Source organism: Lytechinus variegatus, chromosome 1, assembly GCF_018143015.1.
Source record: "Lytechinus variegatus isolate NC3 chromosome 1, Lvar_3.0, whole genome shotgun sequence".
Lineage (NCBI taxonomy): Eukaryota > Metazoa > Echinodermata > Echinoidea > Temnopleuroida > Toxopneustidae > Lytechinus > Lytechinus variegatus.
In genome coordinates, this window is record NC_054740.1 from 20,111,560 (window position 1) to 20,125,780 (window position 14,221).

At 38.5% G+C, this 14,221-nt stretch overlaps 1 protein-coding gene across 2 annotated transcripts in view; it reads right to left on the reverse strand.

Moving 5' to 3' along the window:
- The window catches only part of LOC121408571 (F-box/LRR-repeat protein 21-like), a 30,601-nt gene extending 16,961 nt beyond the window's left edge, over nucleotides 1-13,640 (reverse strand). The window contains exons 1-2 of one of the 2 annotated variants that reach the window (XM_041600087.1): nucleotides 13,525-13,640; nucleotides 5,126-5,313 (exon numbers count right to left, since the gene is read on the reverse strand). The gene's annotated coding sequence lies outside the window, so the exon portion shown is untranslated. Of the gene's footprint in view, nucleotides 1-5,125; nucleotides 5,314-12,910; nucleotides 12,979-13,524 lie in introns of those variants that run through there. The other variant, XM_041600094.1, reaches the window with a different exon arrangement.
- Nucleotides 13,641-14,221: the final 581 nt, after the last annotated feature.

A 14,221-nucleotide genomic window follows, 5' to 3' on the forward strand; every position in this document is an offset into this window, starting at 1 on the left:
GTAAGTTGTGATAATGTGAAGAGTTATTCATTTAAGTTTGACTTATTTGTTAAAGAGGATGGAGAGGTCAAAGGTCATCTAGGGGTGAAAACGCCAAATGATGTATTTCTGCATTAATTTTGCTCAAACTTGGAACATCAGTGGGAAATACAATGTGTTCTTGGGGATGGAGAGATCAAAGGTCATAAGGTCATAATGCATGTTTTACTTATTGCAACATCAGGGATCATGGTTGGTAACCCACCTTGTTTAAACAAAGTTTGTAAAGGATAAGTTTTTTAATGTTGAAGAAATTCTGTCATTTCTTTTGCAAACCATTAAAAGAGATACATTTTACTTGAAGTTTAAAAATAAAAAATATCTGCATTGTGTGAATAGTGGCGTTGTTTTGTTATTGATGTGATCTAAAAATGTAGATATCAAAATAGAAATAGTTTAACCCCTCTGATTCATTTGAAATAAGATACGAGGAGCATTTTGCTTGAATGTAAGAAAATCAGTATGGGGGTTGGACGTACACTATCTGAATACATGTCAAGCATAACTATTCATCAGCATCAGATTCATTTGTTAATTCTGTCTTATGTGAAAGACAACTATTAAACAGTTTGTACAAAAAAATTTCCAGTTTAGAATTTCTTTTTGTGTAACTGATCTTCAAAGGGGGTCGGACGTAGTGTGCAAATGTTTTGCACAATGTATGTCCGACCCCTTCAAAGTGTACAACCGACCCAAAATAGATCAGCCTGTTTCAACTAAAACAAGGCAATGCCAATCAATTTCTTTGCTTCATTTCTTTTAAGATTCATCCTTCAGCTAATAGCTTATATTAGAATTTTAGTACCTGCATCACAAAAATCACAGATTTTGACATGAACTCTAAAAGTGCAAGAACTGGCTTTTGTCTGATGTACGTCCAACCCCACACATTTTTGCCCATGACATTTTCTTTTCTTCATATTGCAGCTTGGTACTGTCATGGTGTAATGATTACCTACATGTAGATCACATGTTATGATATACATGTACTGGAAAAAATAAAACACTGCTATTCAAAGGAGATACAGCCCTTAAATGTGTCAGAATGTACGTCCGACCTTTATGGAATGACCCAATTATTAAATTCCCACTCATGGAAATTTGAAACAAAGAATTAAAAAATTTAAAAAAAAAACCTGATTTTGGTGTACAAATACATCATAAAACATATAGGAAAAATACAATAAAACAAAACCCTGAATCAGAAATCTACATCAAAACTTATATTTAACTTAATGCTTTGGCCTGTATTCGGGAAGTGTCTTGTAAAAAAATCAGCTTTATTTCTGTTATCTGTGAAATTTGTATCCTATTCATGAAACCTCAAACTTTATTCCACTGGATTAAAAAGAATTATTTTCCTTATATTGGAAGCCTTCTGTTTATTGAACCTCCGAGATGAAAAGTGCAGTAAACTAGCAGTTTCAAAGGTCTCAGCCCTTTTTTCCTGAACCTACTTTCTTAGTGACAGGCACTGCCGTTCAAGGAAAGTCTACATGTACATGCATCACTCGTTTTGTTTTCTTGTTGATAAGGCATAGGCTCTGCACATGACAAAAACTGATTCTGATGATGTGATAATGCAATCAATCTTGCATGTATCATCCATCGACATGTATACACTGTATTAACTGCTACATCAGTTTCATTTCCAATTTCAGTACAAGCACAAATTTTGATTATTTGGTAACAAAAAATGCCCAAGTGGCAAAATGTTTAGTCAACAATATAAAGAAATACCTAGTTTATGAGATTCCTATTTATTATTGTGTAATATTTACCGAGTGGGGTTACAATGCAAATTTCTGAACATGCTACAACAATGTAGCTATCTCCTTGCTTTTTGCAAAGTCATAGTCCATCCAGGCTGAAAGGCCTATTAAAGTACATGTGGGGGGGGGGGGGGCAGTAGGTGGTTTCAAACCGCCTCGATCACAAGAATCCCCGTTAAATTATGAGAACATTTTAGGCTAAAAAAATACCCATTATTTTTGCATTCACACACCACCCTGAAACAGACCCTTCGGGATAAGTTCCTGAAGTTACGAGCATGCGCAGTATGGTCTGATAAGCAGGCAAGGCGCGAGATTCAAAATCACTAGCCCAGCAGCCACCCACAGCTCCCGCGCCCAACGACGACCAACGACACGCTGGGCAAAAAGTTCCCGTAAATTGCTTTTTACATTGCCAAAATACCTGTGACCTTGGAAAAATCCCCGCGAAATTTCTCGTAATTTCGCCAAGTACCTACTATTTAGCAGGTATTTTCTTTCGGGGAAATTAGGCGTAGTTTGCTTTCACATTACCAAAATACCTGGTATTTTCTGATCGGGGTCAATTTCCGATCAGAGAATACCTGGAACTGACGAACTTCGAGGCGGTCTGAAACCACCTAGTCAAACACATGTGTATTGCTGTACGCATTCATGCCCCAAAGAAATGAAGGGGTGTTTCTTCAGTTTTGGACACAGCCTGTGCTTGCACTCATTAATACGGTACCCCCATCTCACTAAATAGTGATTCCGCTGTGATCATAAAAAATCGACAAAGCGTGGTATATCATAGCTTGATTGTGGTTTGATCTTTTCAATCTTATCCATCATACCTTGATCTTTTCTGAAGCGGCAAGGAAAGCCACCATTTTACTGGTCGCCACAAAATTTTGAACATGTTCAAAAATATCTTGTTGAAAATAAGCGAAACTTTAAAATTCCATAACTTTCTTATTTTACATCCCATTTTGATGAAATTTTCAGTGTTATGCTTGTTGAATTTTTCTCTTTTTATTCAAATCAAGTTTTTGTTGGGGTGGACTTGTCCTTTAAAGGTTTATACCGGTTTCCACTCATCTAGAAAACGTACATGTAGATGTGAATATGGTGAAATATATCCTACATGTACATGTACCAGCCACTTACTAATGTTTTAGGAATCACTTGTATGCACCTAGAGGCTCCTATCAATAAATTACAGCTCAAGTATACATGTACATGTATGTACAGTGTACTGTGTGTACATGTATGTACACATACATGTACACTACAAGCCTACTACAAACCTACGATGATGAAAAGATAAAATGCCAGTTGTGGTAATGACCTCAAAATTATTCGGAATCCAAAAAATTAGGCCTAGCATCCAAGTGTTTGTATAGTCCAATATGTGTTTAGGAAGAAAATGTTGCATATCTCGCCTGTGCCCCCCCCCCCCCGTCTTTTGGAAGCGACTCAAGCGAGGACCTTTTTTCTTTTGTCAATTTTTCCTGGGGAAAATGTGCCCCATCCTCGGAAAATCCTGGATCTGCCCATGAGCATAAGCACATTTCATTGTATTTTCATACACTACCACCCATGTGACATTCTTTGTTTAATCTGAAGTCAAGAGTTATTTGTTTTTGGCTAAGATTTCATGATTTCACAAAGTGAAGTTATTAATTACCGGTATAAGATCTGTATCTATGATTACGTGGCCAGAATTAACTTTGATTTAAAGATTTTCTCATGAAATAATTATTTGCTGCAAAGGTTATTTTACCTTTAACTGAAATATACCTCAACTGAAAAAAAAATACTCCTTCATATTGCAAAATATTCTTGCATTTAACCTCACTGGTGCATTTTCTGTTATATTCTGAGGTGAGCCAGACATTGACATGTATTTAACCCAAAGACATTAGAAGGATAAACGCAAACCAACCTCAGCAAAATGGACAACATCATGGCGATGTTTTTACCACCAGGACATGCATGTATCAAGCTAATATTCCACTTTTATATAGCGCTTTATCAGAACAACATGTCTATTAAGCGCTTTACAAATATTACCCCAGTCATCTGATTCAATCAGTCATTCCCACACACAATGTACATGTATGCACAGTCTCCACTTCCTAGGGAGTATTCCAGCCAGAAGCCGTTTGAGCGCATTCACACAGTACGGAATATGCCGCAATGTACAATGACTTCCTTGACTCTTCATTGAAACATTAAAGGTTAAAGCAACGGTTTCAGGAGGAATAGAACTTTTTTTATACTTCACATCATATTATTAAAGAAATAGTGAGTTGGTGACATAATCAGTTCCTGACTAGCACAATGACCAGAATGTTTTTGTTTATAAATTAAGCTTCGATTTTTTTTTTTTTTTCAAATAATTTTCAAGCTGAAGAATGAGGTGGAGGAAGGTGTGGTAGAAGAGGTTGAGGAGCAGGATGAAGAGGAAGAAGAAAATAAGAGATGAACAGAAGGGAGAGTGAGAGCAAGGAGGGGAGTGGGAAGGGGAGGAGGAGGTAATGTAGTCTGCCAGTACAGACTCATATCTGACACTTTAACCAATAACAGGTCTAGAGTGTAAAAGACTAGGCGCCAAATACTGTCTGTAGAGCCAGCCACAATACATGTACATGTAAAGTGAATCTAGTCTCACTACTTCAGACTCTGCATTATGCACTATGTGAATTGCAAAAAAAAACAGGGTCTGTGCCTGTAGACTAGTGACAGTGGTGGTGGATGAGGAGGAAAAACAAAAGAAAAAAAATAAGACAATGGCATCAAAGAAGATGGACAGCAGGGAGAATAAAGAGGAGGAGGAGTGGGAGAAGGAGGAAGAGGGGAGGTGAAAGACGAAGGGAAGAAAACAGAATCAGATATAGGCAACCAAAGAGATGAACAACAGGGAGAATAAAGAGGAGTAGGTTTATGAGGAGGTGGTGGTGATGGTGCTGGTGGTTGAGGAGGAAAAGTAGAAAAAGAATAAGGCATTGGCAGCAAATGATATTAACAACGGGGAGAATGAAAATGAGAAGAAAGAGGCAGAGGAGGAGGAGGAGGGCATGGTGGTTGTGTTGGTGGTGGAGGAGGAAGAGAAGGAAAAAAAATAAGACATTGGCAAAAGAGGAGATCGATAACAATGAGAATGAGAAGAGAAATAGACAAAGAATTATTACCTGCAAAATCTGTTTCTAACATACACATTAATTCAGATCCCCAATATCTTTTCCAAATCTTGTACATCTACACTATTGACTAAAGAATAATTGACAACAAACCCCTCAGCATACACGTAATACTCAGAAGAATTTGCCTACCTGTAATACAGTATGTAGCGCTCGGTTGTAAACACCTCTCTTTGGTAGAAATCCCTCTTTAGTTCTCTTCAATCTGAGATGGCAATCAGCTTCAATGAGATTCAGGTAATCTATCAATCGTAATGTGATTTGTGCAATTCCGGTGATCAGCCCATGATGATCAGCAAAGAGTATTAGAGCCAAAATGGCTGATAGAAGAAAGAAATGTTCAATCAAAATTATCGTATTTGGTAGACTCTATATTACCATGCAACCAAAATTCATTGGGGTTGGGGCTGTGACAGTGAGCTTTATGATTCCTTTGCAAGATTTCCGGCGTGAAAATGTTTTGCAACATGCAGATGTAAACTGCAAAGTTTTTCAGTTTGGGAATTCCATTGTCTTTATTTTCTCATTGTTTAGCAATAATAATGGATAGGTCTTAATAAAAGACAAGCATACAGGCCTTGAATCAGCAAGCATACATGTACAGTACATGTAAATGTAACCTCAAATTTGGATTCTTTTTACCGTATACAAACTCAAAGCACATTTTGATGTGCCTAAAGGTTAAGTCCACCCCAGAAATATGTTGATTTGAATAAATAAAGAAAATAAAACTAGCATAACACTGAAAAATTCATCAAAATCGGATGTACATATACATGTAAAGAAAGTTATGACATTAAAAAGTTTCACATATTTTTCACATAACAGTGATATGCACAACTCAGTGAAATGCAAAGGAGACAGCCGATGATGTCCTTCACTATCTTTTTTGTTTTTGTTTGAATGATACAATATTTCATTTTTTACAGATTTAAAAATAAGGACCAACTTGACTGAACCATAAAGTATTAAACAATGCTAATTCCACATGTTCAGGGAGGAATTAATCGTTGCTTCAATTGACAATGAGGAGAAAATCAGAATATTTCATATTTTATATAATAAAATACAAAATGAATAGTGAGTGGATAATGTCATCAGTCTCCTCACGTGCATTGCATAAAACTGTTTTGTGAAATTAAGTGAAATTTTAACATGTCTTAGCTTTCTTATTTTACATTGGATTTTGATGTGTAATGCTTGTTGGATTTTTCTCTTTCTAATCAAATCAACTTATTGTTGGAATGGACAAACATAGAATGTACCTTGACTGAATGAGAGGTACTACAATATATCATCCTGATTAAACGTTCTATACAGAATCAGGGCTGAAAATATCAGTGCACTTTAGCATACGAATACAAGACAAGTTGCCTGATGATAAAATGAAAAGTAGCAAGCATGGATACATAGGGAGCATTAATGTAGGATGGCCAAGGGTGAAGTAGTAAAACACAGTATAAATCCTACAAAAGCAACACTTTTGGTGCATTAAACACACTTGTACAGTATGTAAGTTTCCCATGGGGGCCACTTCCATTCACGAGTGGATACCATGCGCGACCATGGGGTCCCGAAAAGCACCCTAAACACCTAATTTCCATATTCTGAAAATGCACCCCTTAACAAGTACTGCCGTGTGAAACCCTACCCTTAACAAGTATTGGAAACAAAACTATACTATTGGCAACCCCTGAAATGAACCCCTAAACAAGTAAAGGAATGTTTATTGTTACGGGTCCTTCGGTCATCGGCTTTACCTTATTTGGTTTAGTACGACCCCACCTTCTACACCTCATGCAAATCGGACTCTAAACACGAAGTGTTGGGGCAAAAAGGACATCCTTATCATTCCCGCAAATTCGACCCTAAACACATAATTTTCCTAGCGAAATAGATACCCTTTTTTCGTTATTTTTGTGTTTTTGACACCCTTATCACGTTACGTACGTAACGTGCCCAATCGTGAAAAAGACATCCTTTTTACGTGTTTTTTTGGTCACGCATGGTATCCACTCGTCAATGTAAGTGGCCCCCCCCCCCCTCCCCCGGGTAAGTTTCTATTTTTTGTCACATTTTACAGCTTGATATGGCAGGTAATAGCAAGATGATCATGACGATATTGATGATCTGCACAAGATTTTGATGATTTACAGATTCACGATCTTTGTCATCATCATAATCATCATAATATGATCTCTGAATTCATCAGTTAATCAGGGATTTGATCACCTGATCATTTCTCAATAAACAAAATTCATTATGGCATCATAACTTTAATAAGACTATGATAATCATAAAAATTGTTGACAGATTACCAAATTGGTCCTCATGAAAAAATTCTAGTCCATATATTTAAACTATCAAATATTGAAGATGTATAATATATAAATAGACCTTTTGATTTTTTTTATTCCTGCTTTGTTTGTAGAGCTACTTGAACTGTAACCATGAAAGGGAAAGTTCGCCCTGATAATAAGTTGGTTTTAAATTCAATTTATTGGAGAAGATTGGAAAATCCAGAAAGAATAAGTTAGATCTATATGAATGCTTAAATTTTGTTAATTTGTGAAGCCAGCTGCCCCATACTGCATGTAATATAAATTCCAATTCCATAAATTCAAAATTTTTAATAGAACAGGATGAATAAAGATATGCTTCTTACTGAATTGGATATGAAGTGATTTGTCTGAGGATATATAAAAAAAAATTATACATATTTTTCAATTTTTTGAGAAAATGACATATTTAGAGTGCCCATCTGTGATATCACAAAATCAAAACTTAAAAAAAAATAACTGTATTTTTGTAACAGATTTTATTCAAACACTCACTAATGATTTTTTTCTATTTTTTTTTCTTTTATGAAAACTCATCATTAGGGTGAATTAGGTTTATATTGACTTGATTTCCGTTGCTCTGAGTAGATATGAAGGATTTATTCAGGTTTTGATGATATAAAGTTGATAAAAATCTTTTTCTTTTGAGTAAAAAAATAAAACTAACACAAAAAATTCAAATGATTTTTTTTTAAATCATAGTAATTTACATCAATAATCCTCAAAAGTAGTCTAACTGTAGAAGAAGAAAAAAATCAACATTGTGAGTATAAAATGCTTCTTTTACATCAGATTATAACTTGATTTCGCTCTTATTTTTATCAATTTAAAAGAGAAATAGATATTTGTCATGGCCATCTGCAGCAATATGAGAAGAGGAGTAATTGAATACACTGATTTCTATCTGTAATTTAAGTTTTATGATAGTTGATACATTGACAGAAAATTTTGGTGTAACCATGGTAATATAGAGATCTAATTAGATCTAGCTTATATTTCGAACAAAGTGTTCGATTGAGTTAGTCTTCATGATCTCCAAGTAATTAAAAAATGTAAGTTTGTACAATAACAAACGAGTTGCTCAAAGTCACAATCTGAACATTGTCTTGAGTCAGCAAAATACAATAAACAAGGTTTATGCAAAAATGGATGGCACATCATGCTAACTTAATTGGAAAGGAAAATCACAATTAACCTCACAAAATGATCCTGTAATCCAAACTCAAATTCAAACATAAAAAATCATGATGAAGAACTGACTTTTTAGTCATGTTGATGCAAGATTGTTATTTTAATTTGACTTTGATCGTTTGGCAGTGGATTTCTAACTAGTGGGTCATGCATGCTGCGATCCCACTTCTGGACCCCGTCTTACAAAGAGTTACGAATGATCCGATCAATCGTAACTATGGACGGCCAGCAACGTCAACATCTATTATGCATGTTTGTTTAAAATATTTTATATTTTATCTATGATGAATATTCAAGCATTTGTTGTTTTCACTCTGCTTCTCTTTGTATACAGAGGACATTGTGCAAGTTTTTCATAGAAAATAATTATGACACTGATGGATTTCCATAGAGTTACGATTGACTGGATCAATCGTAACTCTTTGTAAGATGAAGCCCAGGTGTCCACAACACACAACTTCTATGGCTTGATTTTTTGGTAAGAGTTCCATATGCACCCCCCACAAAATTGAAAGTAAAAACATAGAGAAGGTTCAGAATAATATATCTAGCCCTAAAGGCCGGCTCACACCTTTGCGTTTTTAGCTGCGTATTGCTGCGATAGCCGAACGCAGCCTAAACGCAGCCTTAAGCAGCACGACGCAGCAAAACATTCGGCAGCCCTCACACTGTTGCGTATGGAGCTCGTTATATCTCGTACATTTTTTTGAAAAATGACTGCTTACGGTCGCTTTAGCTTGCGTTTTACCTCGCTCTAGCTCGCTTTTGCTCGTAGCAGTACGATGCAATACGAAGTTTGCTCGCCACGTTGCGTGTTTATCTCGTTAGCCACTCGTTTGTTGCTCGCTAGCCGCTCGCCCTACCTCGTCTCGCCTCGACTCACTGCTCATTCACTCGCTTTATCTCGACTGCTGCTCGTTCCGCGGCGTAACAGTTCGCTCTGCTGCGTACACGTGTGGTCGTATATTGCAGCGGTGATGATCATTTTGTGGTACTAGCCCGGGGGGGGGGGCACTTCCATTCACGAGTGGATACCATGCGCGACCATGGGGTCTCGAAAAGCACCCTAAACACGTAATTTCCATATTCTGAAAATGCACCCCTTAACAAGTATTGGCGTGTGAAACCCTACCCTTAACAAGTATTGGAAACAAAACGATACTTAAGCTTGGCAAATATTCCCTGAAATGAACCCCTAAACAAGTACAGGAATGTTTTATTGTTACGGGTCCTTCGGTCGTCTGCTTTACCTTATTTGGTTTAGTACGACCCCACCTCTACACCTCGCGCAAATCGGACTCTAAACACGAAGTGTTGGGGCAAAAAGGACATCCTTTATAAAACATTTTAATTTTGTTTTAACATCCCAGCAAATTCGACCTTTTTTTCATTATTTTTGTGTTTTTGACACCCTTATCACGTTACGTACGTAACGTGTCCTATCGTGAAAAAGACATCCTTTTTACTTGTTTTTTTGGTCGCGCATGGTATCCACTCGTCAATGTAAGTGGCCCCTCCGGGGGTACTAGTCATAATCTTTTGACGAATCTACAGGCAAACATCGCTTTGTGAACTATGACTTCTCTGCAAAGCTCTTCTATACAAAAAATTAAGCTTTTGCTTCAGCTGGAAGAGGCCACTGACGATTATGCGCAAGGGGAATTGCTGCTTGAGTTGCATCGACGAAGTCGTATCCGGCCTCGAAGTTGTTGGATTCGGTCTTGGATCTGCAGGAGGAATGAGCAGGGCCATTTCAACCAGCTGATGAGGGAACTAGAAGCTGAAGACCAAGAAGCATTCGCAAACTATTTGAGAATAAGTCCTGCAATGTTCAGTGAGTTAGAACAAAGACTCCATGGGAGACTGGAGAAGCAGGACACCTTCTTCAGGGAAGCTCTTTCACCTGCACTAAAGCTAGCCGTCACCCTTAGACACTTGGCCACTGGGGACAGTTACAAAACGCTCATGTATAGTTTCAGGGTAGCCGATAACACAATTTCACTCATAGTCCGTGAAGTGTGCTCTGCCATCATCGAGGAGTTCTCAGACGAGCTTGTTAGGTGCCCCACCAGTCCTCATGAGTGAGGGTTCTCTGTCAAAGGCAGATATCCGCAGTGCTGGTTAGCCAAAGCGAGCAGGAACGAGCTAAAATGAGCAGGAACGAGGTAAAACGAGCGAAAGACGAGCTAGACTCGCAGTTAAGATCCAAGACGAACGCAGTGCACCGAGCTACATCCGTAACGGTCCTTGTTGTTGCGAACAGCGTGCGAGGTATAGCGCAACGAGATACGCGTTGATGCGAGCTAAAGCGAGGTAAGTCGAGGTAAATCGAGCCGGTAACGCAGCTTTAGGCAGTGAAACGCAGCTCAAAGTAGCGCTGCGTTGGCCTGCGTCAAGCTGCTCGCTGTTGCTCGTCCTTGCTCGCATCAGCTGGTTGCCACTCGTCTTTGCTCGTATGGATTTTTCTCTTGCGTTCAGTTGCGGAAGTTTGAAAAAAAATCAAACTAGCGAGCTAGAACGCAATGCCTCTACGTTGGTCTGCGTATTGACCTCGTATTAGCTCGTTTAATCGCGTTGTGTTGCGTTTATCTGCGTTCGGGCAATACGCAGCTGAACGCAAGCTAAAAACGCAAAGGTGTGAGCCGGGCTTAACATAGAACATACGTATATGATGGGGGGGTGGAAATACAGTTGTCCTAAAAATTATTCATACCCCTTGTGGAAAAACATTCTTCGGTAGATTCTTTACTTTTAAAAGCTATTATGATGTAACTTTCTTTGTATCTTTTGTCTGCTTGTTGATATGCATGATTTGACATATGAGCTGGCAAGTCTTCATTAGCATAATAATAGATAGGGTCGAAAGTTATTTTTTGCACTTGTTCAGAATTATTCATACCCTTGCCAATACCTCAACAAAAATGTCCTTTTATGACAATGCGCATTATTTTCACTGTCTGGGAATGTGCTATTCTTTGTTCTATAGTTATTTCAAGATGTTCCAATGAATTAAATACCCTCTTTGTTAAACAAGCCATTGAACAATGATGGAAAATAGCATCTTTCTAAAAGGGTATAAATAGAGGAAAGCATTCTGGTTATTCTCAGTCTCTGATAATCATGGCCAAGTAGAAGGAGCTCAGTGAGGACCTACGGCAACTTCTTGTGAAGGCCCACATTGAGGGAAAAGGTTACAAGGCCATTTCAAAGCAGTATGACGTCCCTGTGGCAACAGTCCAGAGCGTAATCAAGAAGCACAAGAGGTACAGCACTGTGAAGAACCTTAGTGGGCGTGGCAGGAAGTGCAAGGTGTCCCCTAAACTTGCCAGGAAAATCTGCAGAGAGGTCAACAACAACCCCCGGACCACAACCAAGGCCCTACTTGAAACGCTTGACCGGTCAGGGACGAAGGTGTCCCGGTCCACCATCGAGCGAGTCTTGCACAAAGGAGGTCTCCATGGACGCAGGCCTCGGAAGACACCGTTGCTCAGGAAGAAACACCTGAAGGCTCGACTGGCCTTTGCTAGAGGTCATCTGAAGCAAAATCCAAGCTTTTGGTCAACCATCCTGTGGTCTGATGAGACGAAGTTGGAGTTATTTGGCCATATGGATGTTGAATACGTCTGGAGGAAGAAAGGGGAAGCATACAATCCAAAGAACACTGTGCCAACCGTCAAGCATGGTGGTGGGCACATAATGCTATGGGGATGTTTCTCTTCCAGTGGCAAAGGGAACCTCGTTAGAGTCAAAGGAATCATGAAAAAGGAGGATTACATCCAGATCCTTGATGAGAACTTGAAGGAATCTGCCGAAAAACTCCAGCTTGGCCCCAACTGGAAGTACCAACAAGACAATGACCCAAAGCATACCGCCAAGCTGGTGAAGAAATGGTTCAAGGACCATGATGTCAACGTCCTAGAATGGCCAAGTCAGAGTCCTGACCTGAATCCGATCGAGAACTTGTGACGAGACCTGAAAGTCAGAGTGATGGCTAGGAACCCGACCAACCTGACCCAGCTTGAGGCCTACGCCAAGGAAGAATGGGCCAACATCCCGCAGGAGACGTGCAGGAAGCTTGTGGACACTTACAGGAATCGTCTAGAAGCAGTCGTAAAGAACAAAGGCTATGCTATTGACTATTAATGAAAGACATTGGACTCAGAAAACCTAGGGTATGAATAATTTTGAACATGACATTGTTTGAATATCTATGAATAAAATACCCCTGAAAAGAGAAATTTCTTGAATTGTGCATTGTTGTTATTCTTTCACTAGTAGGTCACACATAAATCATAGAGAAAGTTGATAAAATGCATTTATTTCATCACAAACATGAAAAATCACAAATATCAACAAGGGTATGAATAATTTTGAGGACTGTACATACCAAAATATGGCTTTATTCCGTCAAATTTCGAGCAGGATCTAGTGCGTGTAATTGTCCATAGACATCGGTTTATTTAGTCAGTAAAGGGTCTGTGAGCCGAACTATCGGCTGATAATCGTTAAAATACCCCTTCCGGTTAAAGAGCTTCTCGCCAGCACAGCGGGAAAGGTCTTGACTGCCGATAAAACAAGGTGAGTTCGAGTCCCAACTAAGGTAAGTAAAAGTAAAAAAAATGATTAGAAAAATCTGAATTGAATGAGCCGAAAGTCTGGACAATCTTTTGATATTTTTGGTGGGGGTGGTTTATGGAACTCTTTCCTATTTTTCTGTGCACGGCGGCATGTACATCACTACATGATTGATGTAATGAACCCTTGATAAAAAACCTAGACCAAAAGCTTCGGTCTGTGTTAATTATGTTGGTTGTTCAGCTGAACTCCGTTAGCCTCACTCACCAAATACAGAGGAGAAATTAAAAAACTAAAAAAATGTTTAAAAACTCCTTGAAACAGACGGCTGCCAGCTGTCTATAAAAAAAACTCAGCCTCACTTGATTTGTTTTTTTTTCTAAACCAACTTAGACATGTGAAGGCTATGAAACATTTTCTACAAACCTCGTCACATACGGTGCACTGTTCCAATCGAACTTAAAAAGAAAGGGCGGTCCTTGAAGTTCAAGGCTCAACTACTTCCTTGCCAGTCTATCTGGCCACTCCAGCTCAAGTCTGCAAGTCTACAAGTCCGCCTGGCCCGCGCCCGCCTGGTGAGGATAGCTCGATAGTTAAGTTAGTCGGTGCGCTGCGCTGCTCTTAGCTGCGGCAAGGCTGTTACCGATACCGTACGGTATGTCTTTTGAACACAAACTCAGTCAAGGACTCCGTTTGGATTCGATCAACTGTTAGGTAATAACGAGATTGTTCATCAGAAAAACAATAGGTCACCTTAAACTTTACAAAGAAAGAGTCAAAGCTAGGCCTATACCCATTACTTCAACTGAAAAAGAGCAATTTTCCATGTCCAAACAAGTAGAAGAGCTTCGCGAATGCCCAATGTCATCCGCTTCCATAAGATTACTAAATTAGCCTAAGTTCCATGAATTGGGGACAGTATTTTTCCAGCAAGATTTGTTATAATCGAGGAGATTACTTCAAAAAGTGCCATTCTGAAATAAAATTTGACGTATGTATTTACAAAATATGTATGGAAATCAACAAAGAGTATTAATCTGTAATATTTTTATTTTTTAATATTAATAATATTTTATCTTGCCTGGGAATCTTACAATATTAAATGGGTGCTACACTTTTCAGC